At 38.6% G+C, this 23,145-nt stretch overlaps 1 protein-coding gene and 1 long non-coding RNA gene across 3 annotated transcripts in view; both read left to right on the forward strand.

The window, feature by feature from the left end:
* Positions 1–23,145, forward strand: part of LOC136841025 (uncharacterized) — a 317,702-nt gene that overhangs the window by 274,229 nt on the left and 20,328 nt on the right. The window lies entirely within an intron of this gene.
* On the forward strand, positions 2,302–8,657 carry LOC136841026 (uncharacterized). Its single transcript, XR_010853816.1, has 2 exons — positions 2,302–2,827; positions 7,878–8,657. It is a non-coding gene; the product is annotated as an uncharacterized lncRNA (long non-coding RNA).

Consider the following 23,145-nt stretch of genomic DNA (forward strand, 5'->3'; position numbering starts at 1 on the left):
CAACTGTTGAAGGTTCATCCAGTTCTCCTATACATGAATTAACCCATTCTCCTAATCTGACAGGAGGTTTCTTTTCTCTAGCTGAATGTCGAACATTTATTTCTGGATCAGCAGACTCATCAATATCACTCACAGGTGATGCTTGAAATTCAATGTACTTTGGACTACATGGTGAATCCTCACATGGTGACTCCTCAAAAATTACAGACCTAGATTCGTCAAAATTAACATCTCTGCTATGAAATTTTGTGTCAAGGTTGTAAAGACGATAGCCTTTGGTTGTAGAACCATAACCAAGCAAAATGCACTTCCTTGATTTAGAATCTAATTTCTCTCTTTCATCCTTTGGAATATGGACAAAGACATACAGCCAAAGGCTTCCGTCCATTCAGTGCTTCATGTGGTGTCTTGTCTTTCAAGACAGAATTAGGACTTCTATTATGCACATATGCTGCAGTTGACACAGCTTCAGCCCAAAAGGTCTTAGGTAACCTTGCATCAGATAACATGGCTCTCACAGCCTCCACAAGAGTCCTGTTCATGCATTCTGCAACCCAATTTTGTTCAGGAGTCTTGGGAATTGTCTTTTCATGACGAATACCTTCATCTTGCAGATATCCTTCAACCTCAACAGATGTATACTCTCCACCATTGTCTGTGCACAAAATCTTAATTTTCTTCTCATACTGGTTTTCAACAAGAGTTTTCCAACTCTTAAAAACACTAAAAACATTCCCTTTACTCTTCAAAATATATACCCAAACATACCTGAGGCATCATCTATAAAAGTAACAAAATAATTTCCACCACTCAAAGAACCTGGGTTCATCTTACCACAGACATCACCGTGATTTAAATCTAAAACCTTATAAAGTATTCTTTTCTAACCTCTCCAGTAGGAAATGTGGATCTATGAATTTTACCATCAGAACAATTTTCACAGACATATGAGTCATTAGTAATTTTGCTATCAATGCCATTAACCACATTTTTGGAAATCAACTTTCTCACATTATTAATTCCAAGATGACAAAATCGTCTAGGCCATAACATTTCATCTGAATATACATTTGAACAATGAGCAGCTGCCTTTTGGAAACAATCAAGCATATATAATTTTCCTAACTTTTTCCCCACAGCTAGCAACTTATTTTTCTTACTGCAAATCTTGCATGAATGTTCATAAAATTGTGTCACCTTACCTCCTAATGTAACCTGAGAAATAGAAATCAAGTTATGAGCTAAATCTGGCACATACAAAACTTTTTCAAGTATACGGTTTTCTACCTTATTGTTAGGTAAATTAACTTGCAAAGACACAGAGCCTTCACCAAAAGCTGTAAGTGGTCTCCCACCACCCACTTCAACTTCAACAAGTGTTCTTAGATTTACAAAATTAGAAAAGAAAGGCTTATCATTACACATATGCTGAGTAGCACCTGAATCAAGTACCCAAGAGTCATTACATGTATCACTAGTAGATAAAGCACTTACATATAAAGTAACCTCATCATCACTACCTTGCCCTTAAGCAACTAGGGTTTGTTTAACCTTATGACCCTGACTCTTTTCATTATTCTCTTTCCTTTTCTTGCACTTTTCAATAAAAATATAACAATTTTTCTTTACATGACCTGTCTTGTTGCATTCAAAACACTTGACACTTTTTCTGTTTAACAAGTAAAGACTTAATTTCACTTTCCTGCATAGGCTTAAGCCTATCGCCTTTAATTTTATATTCTTCATGCAGCAACCTCTCAGTGACCGATTCCCATGAAGGAACTTTTTCCATAGCTTCCAGAGCTGTCACTAAAGTTGAATAATCATCAGGAAGTGAAGCTAATAAATTTATTACCCTGTCTTCATCTTCTACTGGATCACCAATCACTGCTAATTCTTCAAAAATTTCTGCAAAAGTTTTAAGATGCCCTTGTAAATAATCACCAGGCTTCAGCTTCAGACTGTACAATTTTCTCTTTAACCTGAATTTATTGGCCCATGACTTTTTCTGAAATGTATCCTGCAGTTTCTGCCATACCACTTTTGGATCTTTAGGATCGCCTATTACAGTAAGTAAAGAAGTCTAGGCTCTACCGCTAACACAATTGTGGCTAAAGTTCTGTCTTTTCTTAACTCAAACTTCCGAACAGCTGCTGCAGCATCTATTGCAGAAGGAGCTTCTTCTGTCCCTTCCATAATTGTGAACAAATCATCTTTTACCAAAAGCATTTTTACCTGCACTTTCCACGTAGCATTATACATAGTTCTCATTTAAGGTAATCTTACCGGGCTCCTTGGCTGGGTATCTTCTCTTGACAACTCACCAAAAATGACAGTAATCCAACAACGACGACAGTAGATGATGACAGGACTCCACTGACATCCACAGATGACGTCAGCACACCAAAAATGTCAGTAACCCACCAACAATTCTTTGTGGCGTACAACTCTGTCCCTGCTAATAAGGCTCTGCATTAATCCAGCCTATCTAGTAGTAGCCTTGGTACTCCGTCGAATCACAGCCGCCCAAAAACAAATGATTACCGTCCATAGCCTATTATCAATTCACACCACCCGTGAATCTAGTGTGTAACCAAGACCACCAAGAGACAAGGCCTGTTGGATATGACGTGATGACGTCGACCCTGGTAGTCCGACGTTTGCGAGTCTTTCTCTCTCGAGCTTCCTAACTGTACACCAATTGAGTACGGGGTTTTCTCGTAGATCCCTTGTTTTATTTGTTAATTGGACCGTAAAACTTACATGGCATAATGAAGTAGCGTGCCACGGATATATCAAGTGTGTTTTATTGAACGAACTTAGTATGGTAAGTAGTTAAACAACACTAAGTTCACTGCAACAACTGTTTGACTTTTGCCTCTGGATAACATGACGATAACTAGCGCTGAATAATCCCGCGGGTTCCAGTGCTCGGCTTTAAGCCAAATATCATATTCCATTCCATTCCACATAAGGATACCATAGTTAGGTTTGTCAGGCAAGGTAACATGAGTTAGGCCTGTGCAAGTATAGCCTACACTCAGGTATAGCCTAAGAATTCTGTAGCCAGAAAAAGAGATTTAGTTAGGTGTTGTGAGCAGCAAGGTAAAGTGCAATATAAAGAAAGACTGGTTTAGCTTAGATTGAATTTTAGTTGGAATTCATATAAACTAGACTTAACACAGAACTCCCAATGTTGCCTATATCCAGACAATTCCCAGCGTAGCCTTTGTCCAGACAACTCCCAGTGTAGCCTATATCCAGACAACAGTAGATCTAAGCCGGCTGTCCGCAGTGAGCTAGCCTATGGCAGTTGACGTTTTTCTATAGAACTTTACCTGCTGAACAAGAATTCAAGGTAATATTTTAACAGCCAAAAGTAATTATGCTGTAATTTACCTTAGAAATGTAGCCGACGGTAAGAGGGACCTGTTGATAATCTGGGTTTTGGGTGGGTGAAAACACTTTCAAGAATGGCTAACAGTAAGGGGGACCCGTTGGGAATCTGGGGTTCTGAGTGGAGTAAATAACTTGGGATAAGGTTTGGGCACCTTACTGTTATGTTTCCTGTTACATATGCCATTTGGAACACAAAAAACAAGCAAAAAAAAAAGGCCGGATAAATGGACAGCGGGAGCTGTTCCAAAGGCACTTTTCACGCATGCATCGATTTACAGAGGAGATTTCGGTTCACTCAATGCCCCTAACTGAGAGAGTAGTTGGCGGGTGTTTTGGGGGTTGGGCGTACTAAACCAGTCACGTTGTAATATTACCTTTTTCTACAGTTTTTTGGTTGCTAATTATGAATTTACCTTCAATTTTTGGCTCTCGACTGTAATTAACCTGTGAAGTCCATCCAACAAGGGGTTTCCATACTCGATCTTCACAAGACAGAACATGGGTATGTCTGTTTCGAATGGTTCATATCCCGTCCGGCAAGTGCAACTACCTCCCCGGGCCAATACTAAACATGGCAAAGGGACATTCCATTTGGCCGACAACAAACAGATGCATCGCCAGTATCAGAACCCCTAAAAGTGTAGAAAAAACCAGTTGAAAAGGTAAAAACAGGCACGGAGCTAATATATAGATTTACCATAGTGTTTTTTATACGGAAGCGTTTTTATTTTTGGATAACTGTTATTTACCGCCACGTCTCTACGTAAGTCCTACGTCACTTTACCAACTCGTACTTTCTGTGCAGTGCCGTAACCCCATCTCCCCGGCCGCTGAACATATGGCTCCCTATTGGTTACGTAATCCAAGATGGCGGTTTTGCTTACCTGTTAAGTTTCTTCACCCCGGTCACAAGCAACGAATAGTGTCCAGTTGAGCTAGACTATGGTAATTGACATTTTTCTGTGTTGGTTTGCTTGCTTTACATGAATTTAGGGTAACATTTTGCCGGTAGGCTGCTGCTAAGCTGTAATTTACCCTTGAGCTGTATGTGACCCACACTATAGATGTGCAGTTTTCAAGGGTCAATTACATTTTAGTTACAGCCAACCGCCAAAATGTTATTTTAAAATCTTGTTCAGCACGTCAAATAACATAGGAAAACATCAATTGCCATAGGCTAGCTCACCACGGACAGCTGGCTTAGAATTACCCAGACAACTCCCAGTGTAGCCTATGTCCAGACAGCTCCCAGAGTAGCCTATGTCCAGACAACTCCTAGTTTAGGACTTAGCAAGAGCTTTGGAAATGGCACAGACTTAGAAGTTAGGTTCATCACAAGTGGATGTACAGTATAGTGATCAAGAAGTAGGCAAGTTACCATTGCCAGTAGTCAAAGGTAAGGAACAAACCTTATTGGACCTAGTTTGGTTAAGGTGAATAAAATTAGACTGGCCTAGTTTTCTAGGGTTACAGGTACAAAACAGAAGGGATGTCAATAACTAACCTAACCTCATGGCATTACTGTGTTTTAATGCTCATATATACATTTCGTACAAATATTAAAAGTCCATCTTTCCTCTTCCACAGGTAACAGTTGAGTACAGATTTATGAAATAGCATACTGAACAACACAGTACCCTACCCAATGTGAAGGGTAACTGCACAGTACATGCATTGTTCATGTTTCTGAAGTACATCTCTTAGGAGATTTAATGATTCCTACAGAGGTTCATGATACTAATATCATTGAGTAGATATTGAATAACTTGCAGAGAGCTGACATTGCTGAGTTTATTTCTAAAACCTGCAATAGCATTGCTGTTATAAAATTAGTGATTTCATTTTTGGCAATAATTTTAGATGATAAGTCAAACATTTGCTTGTGCTGAAATTCATATTTGAACAACTGCAGTTAATGACTGAATAAATTTGATTATTCATCAGAGCTGGTAATTTTTTTTTTTTTTCTTGTTTTGTAATTGTTTCCCTCAAAGTTATACTCTTGAGAGATAAGAAATTCCTAATATTGCTGAGGTACTCTACCATCAGGAGTGTCTCCAGACAGTTTACCCCAGCGTCAGAACAAAATGACTCATTTTCTGATGTACATTTTAAGAATAAATGTAAATCATTACTAACCAATGACAAAACATTGGTACTGATGGTGGATGAAACTCACTTGAAACCATATTTTGATTATAAAGGCGGAAATTCAGTACACTTGTTGAGATGTAGGCTACCAGGAATAATTGGCTTGGCCAGAAAGATACAAATAAAACAACGATTCCCACGGTTCTCCTTTGATGGAAATCATATTTTAGAAAATGAAATTCATTATGCACCATTCAGCTCTGAATAAACTTCATGAGATAGAAGATGGTTTACTCTTGAAACATTATTATAAACTGTCATGAAAAGCATTCTCCTCACCCACCTTTGAGAAACAAAGTGTTCATTTAGCTTTACAAATATTCAATGAGTATCTCATTCAAGCTTTACTAACTCTTGGAAAAAATCACTGTTTCCCTTTTTGTTCAGAAGTTGCAGATTTATGTCTTTTTTTTTTTTTTTTTTTTTTTTACATTACATTTGATGGGCAATAATGAATGTAAAATCCCCATATAAAGGTCAAAGGTTAAATATTAAATATGCTACTCCAATAAGTAATGGAGGTCATTGTACAGAAAAGTAGCAAAATTAATAATATTGGTTTCTAACATTTTATTGAATAATTATTGTTCCCAAGAAAAACTATATTGTATCTAACAAGAAGTTGAATAAAAAGAGAAAGTTTAAACCTTATCTACCAAATAATAGCTGTATGTAAAAGACAATAATTGAGGTGCCCAGCGGAGCAAGGGCGCAAGCGCCGTTTTTTACAAACTGAGAAAAATGCATTTAAAGTTTACAAACATCAATATCTTTGAAACCAACCATATGATTTTAATCTAGTTTTCTTCATTTTAAAGGAAATTTATCCGTGTACCATATATCCCAAAATTATGTCATTATTATATCTTATACCTAAGCTATAGTATAAAATGTAAGGTAAAGTAGAGTGTACCAGCTTATTATTTTACTCGATAATAACGATTTTTGTGGTTGATTTTACTTTCTTTGGCCCTTCCTTAATTATTGATATTATAACACTTAAGAAAAAAAGTCATGGTAAATACACACAAAATAAATAAATAGTAAAAAATAAGAAAGCTCAATACAAAAAAAGCTAAATAGCAATAAAATAAACATTGATTGTAATTCCTGAATTTTACTCAATAATATGGTTTTAAATTTTTTTAGATGAATGGCAAATAAAAAATAAAATTCTTTGAAATTAATGACAATAATACCAGAAACATTAGCACAAGTGAAATTCATGTCCAGGGCATCAACGTTAGCATCTCTGACCGGGACCTCTTCTTCTTCAGGGGTATCATTAAGCCTTCCTCCTTCTTGAGTGTCAAAGTCCTTGAAGTACTGGGTGCGATTTCTGGGTTTTCATGTAAAAAACACAAAAGTTGTATGTCCACAGTTTTCTTTTATGAAAAGCAACGCTAGTACTCAGCTTGGGTGTCAGCAGTGTTTGTTGCAGATCGAAACATAACGCCATAAAATCATCATTGTCTGAAGTACTAAAGCTATCAAGCACAGCTCTAGCTTGTGTTGCAAACACATTATGTGCATCCAACTCACGTTGCATTTCATCCAACTGACCCTGTTCGCAACCCATTTGTTTATATTTTGAAATATTTTCTGACAATAAATCACAGGTGTTGCATGTATCAACAACTGGGGCATGAAACCAATGTTACATTCAGTCCTAAACACATTACTATAATAATTAAAAGAGACAATATCCACATTTGGGTGCTCATCTTTAATAAACTTCACATACATATCATACAACTTCACAACACTAAGATTCGATTCCATGTACATGCGGTTACGAGATTTTGCGCGAGAATAATGAGATGTCATGGTCGACAGCGTCTTAATGTGTTCACGCACAAGGTCTGCTTTTTCCCCAGAAAATTTTGATACCCTTGTGTTGCTCCCCGCTTGTCAGCCACTGTTGTTTTCCCCAATGTCAATTTCTTTAAAACAACACATACCCTCTTATCCCCTATTCCAGAAATAGCCATAAAAGCTTTTTTGCGCACATTGTAATGCTTGTCTCCATATATCACACCATACAAAATTGTTTGTGTACACGAACTTTCCTCTGCGGGTTTCCTTTGACGTTTTATTGTCACTGAAACCATTAATTTCTGCAAATATGATGTGTGGGCATTGTAGTTCCCCATGCCCCAATAATCTTCAAACAATGCCTCTATCGCAGGCATAGTAACTTTCTGAAAACCCATCAGCACAAGCAGGTCCAATTTTACGGGTTTCTACTTCTTTAAGAGTCTTTCGGCTAGTATAAGCCTAACCTTCATTATGAAGTTTTTTAGTGATATTCATTTTCCAAGTTTCAGGATGGCCTTCCTTTTACGACCATGTGAAGAACCAGGCTCATTAATATCTTCACTTGATTGCTATTGATAACTTCGCCTTCAATAATATCGATCTCTTGGTGATCGATGTTATTAACATTATCAGCCATGGTAAAAAAAAACTATTCAATTGCTAAGAAAATACTCATAAGAAGTAAATAAATATCAGAGTATCCTGATAACAGAAGAGCATGTGATAAGAGAAAGGATGAGAAGGTGTCTCGTCATACGAGATAGAGCAGCAGCAAGCGAATAGAAACATGAACCCAGTCTGTGCACGTTTTCATTGGATGCTGAGTCCAAGCGGGAGGTAGCTGAAGAGAGACAGCAATGCTCACTCCCCCATACCTCCTGCTCTCACCACCCCAGGTTTAAAGGGACAGTTGAGAAGCGCCCTTATGCAAGCGAGTCTGTTGGCAGAAATTTCTACATCCCGTAGGGGTGAAAAAGTACTTGTGTTCAAAGGCATATTAGACCATAATTTTTCAACCCTACGGTCACATACGATGTACTGATGCATAGAGGGAAGCCTGGGGAAAAATGTCGTACTGCTAACTCAATTTTGGCCGCGGTGGCGCTTGTGCCCTTGCTCCAGCGGGGGCCTCAATTAAGTTATTTCATTCACATATAGTAGAATGCACTGCCGTCTTGTAATTTGACGTGAACACTATGTATAAACATTTTTTAATACAATATTAAACATGTTTGTACTTCGGCATATAGCCTACTATATTGTAACTGTAAATAAATTGTTTTGGTTCAGTGTTTTATATAAATCTCTTAACCTGTGTTTCGAGTTAATATTATTTGGTGTACACAAATTAGCGTAGACGAAAAAATTAAGTAAATTAATTTATTACCATGACTGGTAAACAACAAATTGTGTATGTTTAGTGACGTTTTGTTTACATTTCTTTCGTCTCGCAAAGTAGTCAGTGCTAGTGACTCAGACTGCCGTTGCTTTGTCACAAAACATCGAACAGGCCTTGTCTCTCGGTGGTCTCGGTCTAACCCTGTCTCCTACGACGCTCCTGATTGGCCATTGGCCATTACTGTACACCACAGGGCTGGAAACTGGTCAATCTGTTCCAGCCGTCATCGAGTGAACGTCTACGATGCGACCTCTCCTCTTGTAATAATTTCTTTCAAAAGTTAAAACTTTTATTACAGCTCAGTTTTACCCGAAGAAAAGTAGTGTCTCTCAATTTCGTCACTAAATGTCACGCCAATGATTTAAGGATTATAATGATATATGAATTATGTACTTTAGTAAACTTAATGCTAAAATATGTATAGTGAAGTCTGCGCGCATCCCCGCTCCTTTTAATATTCTTAATCTTTTGCTTGTTATTTTCATTTTGATAGCCCTACCTATAATTTTTTGGTAGCATTGTCATCCATGACATTGAAGCTACGATATTGTATGAAACACATAAAGATAAGTGATAAATGCACTGCGATGTCATGTAAGGAATGAAAGAATATACTTTATATTAAAAATTTCATATTTATTCCACTATATACAGTATGTTTTAGCACTAAGTCCACTGAGGTACGTATTTCATATATCACAATAGTCCTTAAATCATTGGCTTGACGATTTTTAGTGATGAAATTGAGAAACACTACTTTTCTTCGGGTAAAACTGAGGTGTAATGAGTTATATCTTTTGAAGGACATATTTAATGAGGAGAGGTTGCAGCGTACACGTTCACTCGGTGACAGCTGGAATAGACTGACCAGTTTCCAGCCCTGTGACTGGCTGATCAATGGCCAATCAGGAGCGTCGTAGGAGACGTGGTTAGATATCAGATGCACGGGTGGTGTGAATGAGTTATAGCTTACCGTTACTGTACACCGCTAACTGTCTTATCTGCACTTGTGACTGGGCCCATAACCATTGTTTAAACTTGGTTGGTTTGGAAGCAAAGATATCATCTTCATAATCAGTTCGCTTTTATTCACTGTAAGAATGTACAATACAAGGTTTACATGACGACAGAATAGGCCAATAAACGAAGCATGGAGTTGTTAGGCTTTTTGGAGTTCCAATAATTTGTCAAGCACACACAACAAGCAGTGTACTATCAATACAATACAGCTAAATACTTTTGAAAAAGGTAATACACAAATGAATGTCGCTACTCCTTTATAGAAACTCAATTAAAATATTACAGACCTGCAAATTAGGCATAACGGAAAATGCAATTTTGCAACATCAACATTCATGACATCTAGTGTTTATGACAACACTAGGCTTACAAAGAAATTGAAAAACATACTCAAGGTGGACTAAAATAAACTGAACACCAACACACGGATCTCTTTATATAGTGCAGCAGATTGCTGTAAAAATCGTTCAGATAGTGAAACAAGCATGAAATTTGGCACAAACATTCCTAAGACTACGCTCTCTTAGAAAAGGGCGCTGGCCACCTGAAAATCCAAGATGGCGGCTATTTTTCAAAATGGCCGCCATCTATGTTGAGATTCACTGGTTTGGGAGCATCTATTGGATGGAACATGCCAGTTTTTTTTTTTTAAACCTTGACTTTTAGGTTATAAAATGTTCCATACCACACATTTTATTGAAAACCCTTACTAAATGAATTGTAACCAAGATGGCGTACAAAATGGTTGCCATAAAAGTTTTTTTTCTATCCACAGCGCTAGCAGACATAGAGACCAACTGTTTTTATTTAATGGTCTATTCATGTGATCAGACAGTTTAACTAATATGCTATTTTCAACTGAAATAGTAATGGTATGGTCACATACAACATTGTGTCTAAGACTGTAACCATAAAAAGAAAAGAAGAGAAATACGGACTAAACGCAACCAATCTATGTATAGGTCTCTCAACCTACACCTTTGAAAAATTGAGGATAAGAAGGTAGGCATAGCATGACACGTTGGATGCTCAAGCCAGATTATCTACTGAAGAGAGGGCAATATTTATCTAGACTTCACATTTGCAAGTGCACAGAGCTGTGCAGGGAAGACCCAGCTTGTAGCACTTTGCACCTTCCTGACAGCCTGCTTTGTATCCACATTTGTAAGCTGTTGGCAACTCTTGGCTAAGGGCGAGTTGGTTGTCCAGAGGACTTGCCATGCTTCACCAGACTTTGCCATCCCCACTCAGCAGGGTTCTCTGGCTGTGGCTGACACTGGTGGCTTGCCCCCACACACAACCAGCCTGGTACGCAGCACGCTTGGTGTGTTGGAGGAGAGCCCTGGTTGGTGGAATGGCCTCATATGCCCTTTGTTTTCTGGCAAACATATCAAGTCTAGCCTCATCCACAGTGCCAGCAGTGCTGGATCTTTCATACATAAGTATGACAAACCTCCAGGACCTTCAGGTCACTCTCTTCCACTCTGAGAGGGTAGTGACTCAGTTTGAGAACACAGTGGAGGCCTCTGGAAAGATGTTCCATGTCTGCCAGGCGGTCTTCTTGCCCCTTGCCCGGAAGGCTGACACTGTATCACAGCCTGTGAACGCATGGAAGAAGAGCATGCCATTCACCTTCTCCTGGCCCAGAGAGTTGCACAGGTCATGCACAGCAATCCAGCGCAGGCTCTGGCCTTGGCCAAATGCCACCCATAGCTTCTCTAGCCCTAGATTGTGGAGAGTGGAGAAAGCACTGACTGCAACGACAAGAACATCTGTGTCATTTGCTTTAACCGTGATGGTCTTGGCTCCGTGTTCTGTGGCATATTTGGCATGGAGAAAGATGCGGGTGTCAGCTTCCTCATGAGAGCACTTTTCCAGTCCCTGAAGACTAGCCTCATGAGTGCTGGAGGACAGCAGACCTTTCGTGGCAATGACAACATTTGTGGCAGACATCTGGGCAACTTTGTCTGCCAAGAACTGGAACAACTCTGTCTTGTTGGCAGTACTGGGGGACAGACCACACCCTCCTCCACATATTTGCTAACTGTGGCATCTCCTAACTGTGCAGAGACCTCCAGTACTCTGTCATAAGAGATACTGAGGCCATACTGATGTAGCATTTCAACCAGGTTTTCTTCCTGGTTTTGGCATAGACTGAGAGTCCCATGTAGACTGGGAATGGTGTTTCTCTGTCTTTGGAGTGTCTATGAGTTGTCGCTCCCTCTTTGTATCGGGAGTAGCAGTTGAACTGCATGAGCTGTGCAATGGCCTGGTCTGACTTTGATGCTCCAAATCGTAACTGTGACTTCTGATGTCAGCCCCATGCTCAACCATCCCTACAAACTGGAGCAGGAGAGGAGGCACAGAATTTTCGTACACAAGCCTCAGAAAATGTGCCATCAAACCGTGACTGATGATCAAGTATAGACTTTCTGAGAATATTTGCTGCTTTAGCAATGATAACTGCCTCTGAAAGATCAGATGATTGAGCAAGTGCTTTTCCCACATCCTTTGAAATGCAAGTAATACATCTCTGCCAGATTTATGAGCCTCAAGTTCTGGAATTTCTGCCAGAAGTTTGTCTTTGAGTCTCGTGGAATTTACACTTGGTGACTCTACACCTAATTGTTCCAGACGTTGTTGGTAGAGGTGGCAAATATCTGCCAGCCGAAATGTGACTGGATCATCTGAACAAAGGTTGTTTTCAACAATGTATGTCATCAGTTCTGACAGAACTAGTGGATACACATCTGATTCTGACTCAGTGCTACCTTTGATCTTTCTCAAGGCTCCTCAGGTAGGACCTTTTCTGTTGTAGAGGGCACAAAGACAGGCATGGTGATACTTAAACTCCTGTGCAATGACATCCCCACCAGTCAACTTAGCAAGGAGCTTGCCATCACTAAGCATCTCTGCACATTCACGCAATTTCAAGTCAAGGCCCTTAGTACTAGCCTGTCTGAGATCAGATGCAGGTGCCACTTTCTCACAGAAAATGCAAACTTCATTGTCATGACTGGTTCGGCGCAGTTTTGCAACGACTAGTCTCAGTGTTGCTGGTCTGGTCATTGGATTGTCGCTTTCTTTGCACGGTCCAGTTTAGTGTTGTTAAACAACAAGCGACAGTTCACATGGTATTTTGCTGCATTTTTCCTGAGAGTGGCCTCTATGCTATCACCTTCATCCAGCCTTGCTGGATCCATTATCAGTGGCATTTCATTAATTTCACTGAACATGGGAATGTTCCTTGCCAGCATTGTGTACCCATCATGGTCTAGGACATGATGACTTGGAGGTGATGTCATGCTCACCTCTTTGTCCTTCTGACAAAGACAACACAAACTCCAGTTTGTTTTTCTACTGCTCAATATTGGATTGGCATCACATTCTGCCATGATTTCACTTTTGATTAAGGCCGAGGGGTTATCCTTTACCACCTTAAACAAAGCACACATTCCTGTATGGGATTCAACTAGGTCTCGGTCTCCTACACCTAGCCCCATCATTCATCCAGTGCCATTTAAGTCCCGTGTGATCTGTACACCATCCGGTAAGTACATGAACCATCATGTACAGCCCCATACCCTTGGCTCGGCTCTCCCACGCTGGCACATCCTGTCTATTCAGGTGCGGCTATCTAACTATAGCTGGTCTGGGGCTGTTAGAAAGCATTTGGGACACTAAACTAAACTATACTACAACTACTAGTCTAAGACTACAGGATTAGTAAAGCTGGATTAGCTGGCACTGAACCCCATGCTGAGTTACACAGCAGTGATGTCACCAGTGTGCCCTGGTTGTGTGCAGACATACACTCTTTTACATTTATTAATTTTCCTTCAAAATTGATGAGTTATTCGAAAGATATGGCCTCATTAGGATCTAAAACCACAGAAACCAAGATCCATGCTTAAAACGATAATTGTTGAACGGGCATTATTTCTCATTATAATTATTGTTTCTACCTTTTCTTGGCAGCCATATAGCCCCCATATTTAAAGGTAAACTGTACTGGGAAGCTACAGAAACATAATATTCACAAGAAATAGTATGGAAGAGCTTTACCATATTGCTAGAAGCAAATACATGCCATTCTAGTGAAAAATTAGCCAAAATCTGTCGATACTGGCCGCCATCTTGGAATTTGGCCGCCATATTAAATTTTTTGCGTGGCCAGCGCCCTTTCTGATAGAGGGAACTTTAAAGAGCACTTGTGCAAAATTTCATGCTTGTTTCACTATCTGAACGATTCTTATGAAATATGCAATTATCTGCTGCACTAATAGCACTGAGCAGCTCTTGTGTTTATCTGAGAATTAGCCTTACATTTAGGTGATGATCTTGAATGTTGATCAGTAGCCATTTGCGTTTGATTATTGACAATATGTTGACATTTCAAATATTATTGACCTTTTTTATCCCTTTTTAATTGACTCGTGGTCAAAGAACTCCATATACGTTTATTCACAATAATGTTTTCGTATTTATATCAAAAGTCCTTCAAAAGAAGGCATCGTGCTTACCCCATACAAAACTGGGAAAAAGCACGTTAAAAGAAGACGTCTTCTCTCTCTCTCTCTCTCTCTCTCTCTCTCTCTCTCTCTCTCTCTCTCTCTCTCATTTTAATCGCCTCCAAGTAGCCTATTCCGCTATAAGATCACATGCAAACTCCGAATACAGTAGTAGGTTACGAGATATTTTCGTTATTACTTTTCCCTAAAAGAATCAGTTCTTCCCTACTTAGAAGGATTACACAGTTAATTATTCTCATGACCACTGAAAAATTCCAACCGCATCATCTTCCAGTTCATGTTTAAAGTGGAATAATGAAAAATCTGAAAAACACTTTCAACAACAAGCGCAATAATAAAGTTATTGAGATGGAGCTACTAAATTAGGCTGTTTGAGCAAAGGTGATTTGGGAGTAAACAGTAGTAATTACTCTGTTAACGGCTTTTAATAATAAACCCAATTGCACCAAAATTTTATTGCATTTGCATTTCTGGTTTTTGTATTGGTGGGTTTTGAAAAGGTTAAAATGATGAGTGATCTGGAAGTGAAGTGGAATGGAAATATAAAATTTAGGCCAATGGCAAAGCACTAGAACTTCTGCGGCCATCCAGAGTTGAAAGGAAAATCAAGAATAAAAGGTTTGAAAGGTGTAACACGAGGAAAACGTCGTAGATGCACTATGAAACAATTGTTAGGAAAAAGTGGAAAGTAAGACGAAAAAAAAGAGAAAATGAACAGACCTACAGTAAAAGGAATGAAAAGAGTTGCAGCTAGAGGCCGACTGGGTGCCACGCTGTAAAAACTTTAGGTATATAATGAATGCCTGCAGCACACTGAGTGAGATGCACTGACGGCGGCACTAACCCCTGCAGGGATCTGGCTTTGTATTATGGGATGATGAACACACAGGAAACTACTGCATTCCTTGCACTGGATAGTGATAGAACTGACTTGATAATTAAAACCTATTGTTAGCCTCAGATGTGTGAATAGTGCCGAATCTCTACTTAGCCTAAATGTTAGCAATGTTTTCTTCTTAGAACAACACATTGACATGTAGAAAAGAAAGATAAGTTTTTGATAGTGTGTGCAAAAGGTTCTGTTTTGTATGTTAATTACTAACTCAAAAATTATTCACCAAGGGTTTTGTTAATTTGGGAATATAATTATACTCCTTCTCCAATGTGTATGAGACAGTCTAAGCTGGACTTTAACTGCCCATCCTCTTGAGTTGCCCTTCCTCCTAAAATCATTTCCAGTTTCCTCGCCGCTCTGTCTCACCTGCCACATTATTTTCTTTAGTCCTTTTGTCGTTCCCTTACTAACTGCCAAGGACACTTAGACGCTACTGCATTTTGCGATTAACTAATCAGACCTGTTATAATTATGTTCAGCCAGTTATCAAAAAAAGAAAATCAGTCGATTACGATAAGATGCGACAATATAGACGTTCGTCGCTTTAATCAAGGTAAAGAGAATCCTCTCTCTTTATCTTGGTTGAATGACATCACAGGTTTCAGTTCGTTAACTTAATCATCATTTCGTTAGGTCTTCACTTGGTCTATCCCTCTTTGTCACTAACAGTTACAGCAAAAGCCTTTTGACTGATTTCCCCTTGGTTTCAGCTTCTTTGAACATCCCCAAGCTTCCATATCTTTACAGTTCTTGGAGCTGCTTAAGGAATAGCCACAATGACCTGCGCTCAAAACATGACAATTTTTTTTTTTTTTTTTTTTTATTTCCACAAATTATCCATTTTAGCCATAGTCCTCCAGGTGGTTACACTGAATGGAAAATAGTAATTGTATATGTCAACATTTTAAATCCGACTCGTTTTATAGGGAATCGAGAGCGGTTCAGTTAGTGTTGTTGTATCTTGGCAAATTTCCGTTCATCCATAACAGCCAAGAGGTTTATATTATATTATATATATATATATATATATATATATATATATATATATATATATATATATATATATAGAGAGAGAGAGAGAGAGAAATATCAACACACAATTACTTGTGGAACAGAAATAAATTTCTGACTTCCATCAGGATCGAACCCATTTGAAAGACCTGTGTTCAATCCTGATATGAGTCAGAATTTTATATATATATATATATATATATATATATATATATATATATATATATATATTATATTATATTATATTATATTATAAACTCTTGGTTGATATGGATGGAAAGAAACCAGTTTATTTCTTTACATTCTCTTTTATTTCTTTTCTTTTTTTTAAGGGTAATGTATTAAGCTAACTTTTAAATGACATTAAATTGCTTTGGGAGCATGATTTGGGTCATAATTAGGGTTTAAACTCTAGAAATAAGCATTTATTAGCATTTTTAGTGACTCATACCAAACATTCACGATTCCTCCTGATCTGCAACGGGTTCTGGAACCTAACTTCTCGAAAGTTTCTGGTATTACTTTATATATATATATATATATATATATATATATATATATATATATATATATATATATATATATATATATATATATACAGTAATACCACAAACTTTCAAGAAGTTAGGTTCCAGAACCCGTTGCAGATCAGGAAGAATCGTGAATGTTTGGTACAAATCACTAAAAATGGTAATAAATGCTTATTTCTAGAGTTTAAACCCTAACTATGACCCAAATCATGGTCCCAAAACCCTTTAATTTCATTTAAAAGCTAGCTTAATATACTATCCTTAAAAAAAAAAAAAATAAAAGAGACTGTAAAGAAATAAACTGGTTTTATTAAGTGTACCTTGAACATCAGACGAAGATGCTGGCGGAGGTAGAGGAGGTTGGGGGGAATTTTTCATTTAGTGCTCTATCGCTCAACTTAACTTGCTACACTTATGCTACAATTTATTGCTAAATTTAACTGACACACTATGCTACACTTTATCTCTTTCTCTTTTGCTCTCATTCTCTTTTTCTCTCTCTTTGGAAATGGATTTATTACACTTATCTTCAGTATTATTCATTTATTTCAATTATCAAATGTATTCATAGTGGCCTGGCTTCATGGGGACCTTGCTATTCTGGTCTTTCAGGACCGTGTTCAGTATATGCATATTTGGCCGCGTCATACGATAAAATACGGCTTATTGGGCAGAGTACAACATATTTAGAGGTCATTTACTTGTTATTATCATCCTTATAACATATTTCATCCTGTTTAATTTCGTTATGATTGGTTTTATTTCGATCATCGAGCAATATCTTGTTGGCCTTCGGTGGCTCTACCGCGACATCATCGCCCATCCTCGAGAAGAAATAATGCTAAATCAAACCTCGTATCCTATCCATGGGCAAAATGGCGCCAATTTTCGTAGTTAAAGTGAAATTTAATCAATTAGTGCAAAAGATGTTTACAAAATACGTCGTGATGAAGATAATTCAGAAAATGTCGGATAACTAATGAAAATCGATAAAGAAAAGCAAAAGATAGGTATGGCTTATTGCTTACGAAATAGCTCTCTCTCTCTCTCTCTCTCTCTCTCTATTGATAAGTTAAAAGGAAATCATTTGACAAGCTTAGTTCAAATTGCTCTTTCTGAATTTAGCCTAATCGATATTTATACACTTAATACGATGTATGGGGAGTAATATACCATATTTATAGCTTATATAACTCAGTTATAAGCTTCGGACTTCATAGAGGTCTGTGGCGTGGGTTCAAATCTGCAGCCGACCGGTCAGAGAGGCGGGCACTTTGCTATCCGTAGACACCCTGGGATTATGTATGTAATCAATGGATAGGTTTGCTTAAAAAGCAAATGGGTGTTACAGACTAATACACACACAAACAAAGCCACTCCATCCCCTAAAAACATAACAGACACCTCACACGTCTCGAACTGTCTACCTAACCACACAACAACTTCTCGCTGTTGGGAGAAAGGGCGGCGGTGACTGGTATGATACATGTAAATATGCTACCTGGGTCTAGGCGATGTCAGGCAGGGCAGCCGAGCGAGACTATGGTCTACCCCAAAGCCAAATCAGTCCTTCAAAGAAGGCATCGTGCTTACCCCATACAAAAAATGGAAAAAAGCACGTTAAAAGAAGAAGAAGGCATCGTGCTTACCCCATACAAAAAAATGGAAAAAAGCACGTTAAAAGAAGAAGATAGCTTATATAACTCAGTACTGTTCTTATAATGGACCTAATTACCTTATATTACTTTAATCTTTATTAATATTTGTTGATTTCATTCGGCTTCGGTGTTATAAGTAGTCTTGGTGACATTATCTATCTATCTCTCTCTCTCTCCGAGAAGAACTGAAAACTCAGTGGGCTACCTAGTGGCGGGTAGGCAAGCTCATAACTAGCTCTTAACTCAGATCTCAGCTCACATCATACAGCAAAGTAAAAAATCCACCAAGCGACAGCTCGTATCTTGGAAAATTCGTAAGTTGATTCACTCGTCAGTCATGGAAAGAGAGGGAGGGGGGTTGTTGAACGTTGAACTAACGTAGTTTTGAATCATGAAACAGCCGCTTTGTAATGATGAAGGATTTTACTTTAACATGAAGTATGCTAGTTTACCTTTGTATCATGTACAACTACAAAAATAAAAATAATACATATTTTTCTTGCTGATTTTACACTTAAAACCATGAAAACTTATAAATTACTTCAAAAATTATACATAAATACTTCTGCAGGGTTTTTCGAGGATTTTGCAAATTTCACAGATCTATGGAAAAATCACAGATGCAAATTAGTAAGGTTTCAGTGAAAATTTCGTGAATTCGTGAAACCTGAAACCTGTATACACGAGGTATTACTTTATGTATATTCACAATCATTAACCTACAAATGTTGTTTAATATCCAATTCGCTTTACCTCTCTTGATAGCCAAATGGTTAGGGTTCTTGTTACTGAAGTCGGATGTCGTTGCTGTCGGTGGATCGAACCCACCAGGTTAATAACCACTCATCTGCCATATTCACCCCTTCAGTATTATGTCTGAGGTAGAACGAATTGGATATTTAAAGGGCAATTATTTGCTTAATATTTATGAATATAAAAATGTCATGGTGATGTGATAGAGATTCATATATATATATATATATATATATATATATATATATATATATATATATATATATATATATATATATATATATATATATATATATATATATATATATAATCATATATGACTGTGAAATATTTACTGTTAAAACAGAATCCACCCTATAAAAGGAGCCCATAAAAATGCCAAAAAGTATAAAGTTAATGCTATATATTTAGGAGACAACTTTCTCTCTCAACAGGCAAGTAACGAATGAAATAACAGTTACAGCCGTTACATCACTCCAGCTGACAGCTTCGCCTTAATCTTCTTAATCAGTGGGTGAAGGAAGTTTTTATCTATAATATCTGAGTCCCAAGCTCCTTTTGAGAGGTTTATAGTATTTCTTTGTTTAATCAAGGCGGATTCAACTATTTGGCTTTTGAATTGCTGCTATAAATTATACATGACAAATCCCAGTTTATTCTGCGATTATGGTTATTTATGTTGTTAAAAATAGCTGAGGTTTCTTGGCCATACCTTACTGAATGTTTATGTTGTGAAATCTGATCACAACGCACTGTTTCTTGCTGATGTTATTAGCTATAGGATTGCAAAGGATGATGAGAACATCTACAATCTAGGGAAAGCTCAATGAGATAACAGATTTTAAGATGTTGACTTATATACTACTTTATTTACACAATTATTTACATACAAGTACTCATCACTAATGGATGCATGATCACAATAGAATTCTCCCAGCCAAATGTTATCACAATAGCAAAACGAATCACACAGCACATGTGAAGCCGACACAGACTTCATTAAGTTACTCAAAATATCAATTATCACACTCAAATAGAAAGGAAATTCACTTTAAATATTTACTACCAGTTTGAAATAACTTACAATTAAACATCGGTGGGCACATTTACAGAATTCAGTTACTTATACTACCTTACTTGCTGAACCATAGGAACCTCTCAGTGCTTACACTTTTATAAGTTATCTCTATGATGTCCTGGATTGAAAGTCAGCTATCTGAGCCGGCTGCCACTTTTTATAGTCGTTCGAGGAGGGCAGGAAAGGTGCTCCAGCTGTGGCAATTTGTGTATTAGAATGCCTTATCCAACAAGGCTCAAATTTCACATACTTATTACTGATGACGTTACTTAGAAAAAATGAGATTCACCCTCACAGGTGCTACGTTAATTAGCATTCAAAGATGCATAATTGTTACTTTCCCGTGAACTGGACATGTTCGGTCATGCACCAGCGCCGTCCAGACGAGATCAAGGTACGTTCATCCAGCCCTATGTGCAATCAGGGAAGACAATGTGGTTTTTGGCGCCCAAGGGCCCAACAAGGTGGTGAAATGCGTAATGTTTCACCACATCCTCCCACCTACAAAGTGGAGGGCTCATATGACAGGCACTAAATCTACATACTAAATCTACATACATAAAAATAGTTTGAGTGGCCACTCTTAATTTACGCAATGATAAATGTTAACTCAACTGCCTCAATCCTGTTGAGACGTTCTTCAGTATAATAAAGCACTACCTTACCTTACTAAAACACTCAATACCTGATATGGTCATCATTTCAATTGCAAAAAGGAACAAATATAATCATTAGTGATGAGTTTACATCATCCATGAACACTGTACATTCTGCACCGTAGCCCTGCAATCAGAGTACCGATTCATCAGGAACTCGCAAAGTACTCGCTACTTACTATATTCTCCTTCAAGGCTCCCTTACAACTCCCACTTGTGTACAGTTCACCTCACTCGCAATTTTTTTCTGTCCTACACTGTCCCTTCCCGCGTCCACTGAGCCATTCTTTCTTGCTGTGCGAGGGCTTCTTTTCTGTGTAGCCTGGCTCGTTCAGTACCTTCCCCTTCACATCCCCGCTCTTGCTCTTCGGCAAGCTTGCTACTGTCATCACTTACGACATTGAACATATTCCCATCGAGTCCTTCTGTCTCTCAACTATCACGCACACTTTAATCGATCAGGTTGTCGTCGTCTTCTTCGGACATTTCTAAGGAAACAATGTGATTAATTGCACGCAGGTGCGCCTCCCCTTCGTAAAGGACCTTGGCTGATTGTGCCACACTCTGGGGGTCAGTATACACTGTAAGGACCCTCCCAAGTGGCCAATCTCTGTGTTTTCTGGATTCGATCTTGATCAGGATGATATCACCTGCCTTAAGAGGCGTAACTGTTGCTTCCCTTGAATCATGGCACTCCTGTAGTGCCTGTAAGTAGCCATCTCTCCAATAATCCTTGAATTTGCTGAGGGCAGCTGTCAGACACAAATAGCAATGACGAATTTGCTTTGTTGTTAGGGTGTCCCACAACCCTTTGTGGGGCGTGATGTCCAAATAAACAGCTCAGCTGGCCATATAGGTGATCAGCAGTAAGTAAACCACTCTGGTGTCAGTCTTGATAGGTCCAGTGTGGTCCAATCCCACACATTCAAAGGGTCTGTTCAAGGTGGTTCTTGCAGCAGGAAGTTGTGGAGGCGGTGGGAGTCATAGCGGAGGCTGGAAGGTCATCTTACACACACTGCATGCTCGGATCACACCCTTAGCTAAAGTTCTTAATCCAGGCATCCAGCATTCCTGGCGAAAAGTACGATTAATACATTGACACAACAATGGGTGTGTGTTGCATGCAAATGATTAAGATATAATTTTACTAACTGACTCTTAGCTGGCAATAACAACAATTTAGCTTTGCATCCTACTGCACCAGCCATCCTGGAGCAGGTGTAAATGATTTGATCACAGATAGTTAAGTTCAACTGCTTTACAAAGTTATTTATGTGACTGGGAACTTTCATTCCTGATCCTAAATAAGCAAAGTTTGAGAGAGGGGTCAGCGTCTGAACGAACAAATTTCAATACATTGTGCATTACATTTAACATATAAGTAAACAAAACCTTACTCCCCTCTATGTGCCATAGTTCTCCCGGCTCTGCAAGTTCGCCTTCATCTTTCAATTCCCTGACTGCAGCTGTCAAGCACGACTCGTCGTCTATCGTTGTCTTACAGGGTTGAGGGGGTGTGTCTACAGGACCTGTCGCACATAAAAAACAGGGGCCATTTCGCCACAGCTCGCTCTGCATCAGATCTTTGGTGTTCATATCTTGCGTGAGGATGTCAGCTGGATTTAACTTGGTGGGGACATACTTCAACTGGATCTCATACCGTCTCTGTAGGAATAGGATCTCACCTACTCGATTAGAAATGAAACAATTACGGTTGGATTCTTCAGTCTCTACCCAAGTTTTGGCAACCAAACTATCGGTCCACACGACCACACAAGCAAAATTCCACAATCCAAACAGGCAACTAGCTAACCTGAAAGCTACCATTAAAGCTAACAATTCCAATTTGGGAATCGACAACTTACTTTGCTTATGCAGCGTAACTCACATCCTAGAAGTAAGTAGCAGACTATATCCTACTGCATCTCTAACATACGCTACTGCTCCATAAGCCTTACTGGAGGCATCTGCAAAGACATGGAGCTCACTCTGTTTCACAATCACTCCTCTCTTAAACTCCAAAACTTCCACTGACTCAAGCTGCTTGAGTATCTCCTGAGCTTGACATTGCCTCTCCAGCGACAGCACCTCACCCCATTCAAACCCTTCTTCCCACAAATCCTGCAACAATAGCTTTCCTTTCATGAACACTGGACTAATCAATCCTAATGGGCCAAAATTCGACACAAGCAATGAAAGTAACTTTCGTTTTGTGAGTTTTCCATCCCTCACAGACTCATTCATC

This window comes from Macrobrachium rosenbergii, chromosome 8 (genome assembly GCF_040412425.1).
Source record: "Macrobrachium rosenbergii isolate ZJJX-2024 chromosome 8, ASM4041242v1, whole genome shotgun sequence".
Classification (NCBI taxonomy): domain Eukaryota; kingdom Metazoa; phylum Arthropoda; class Malacostraca; order Decapoda; family Palaemonidae; genus Macrobrachium; species Macrobrachium rosenbergii.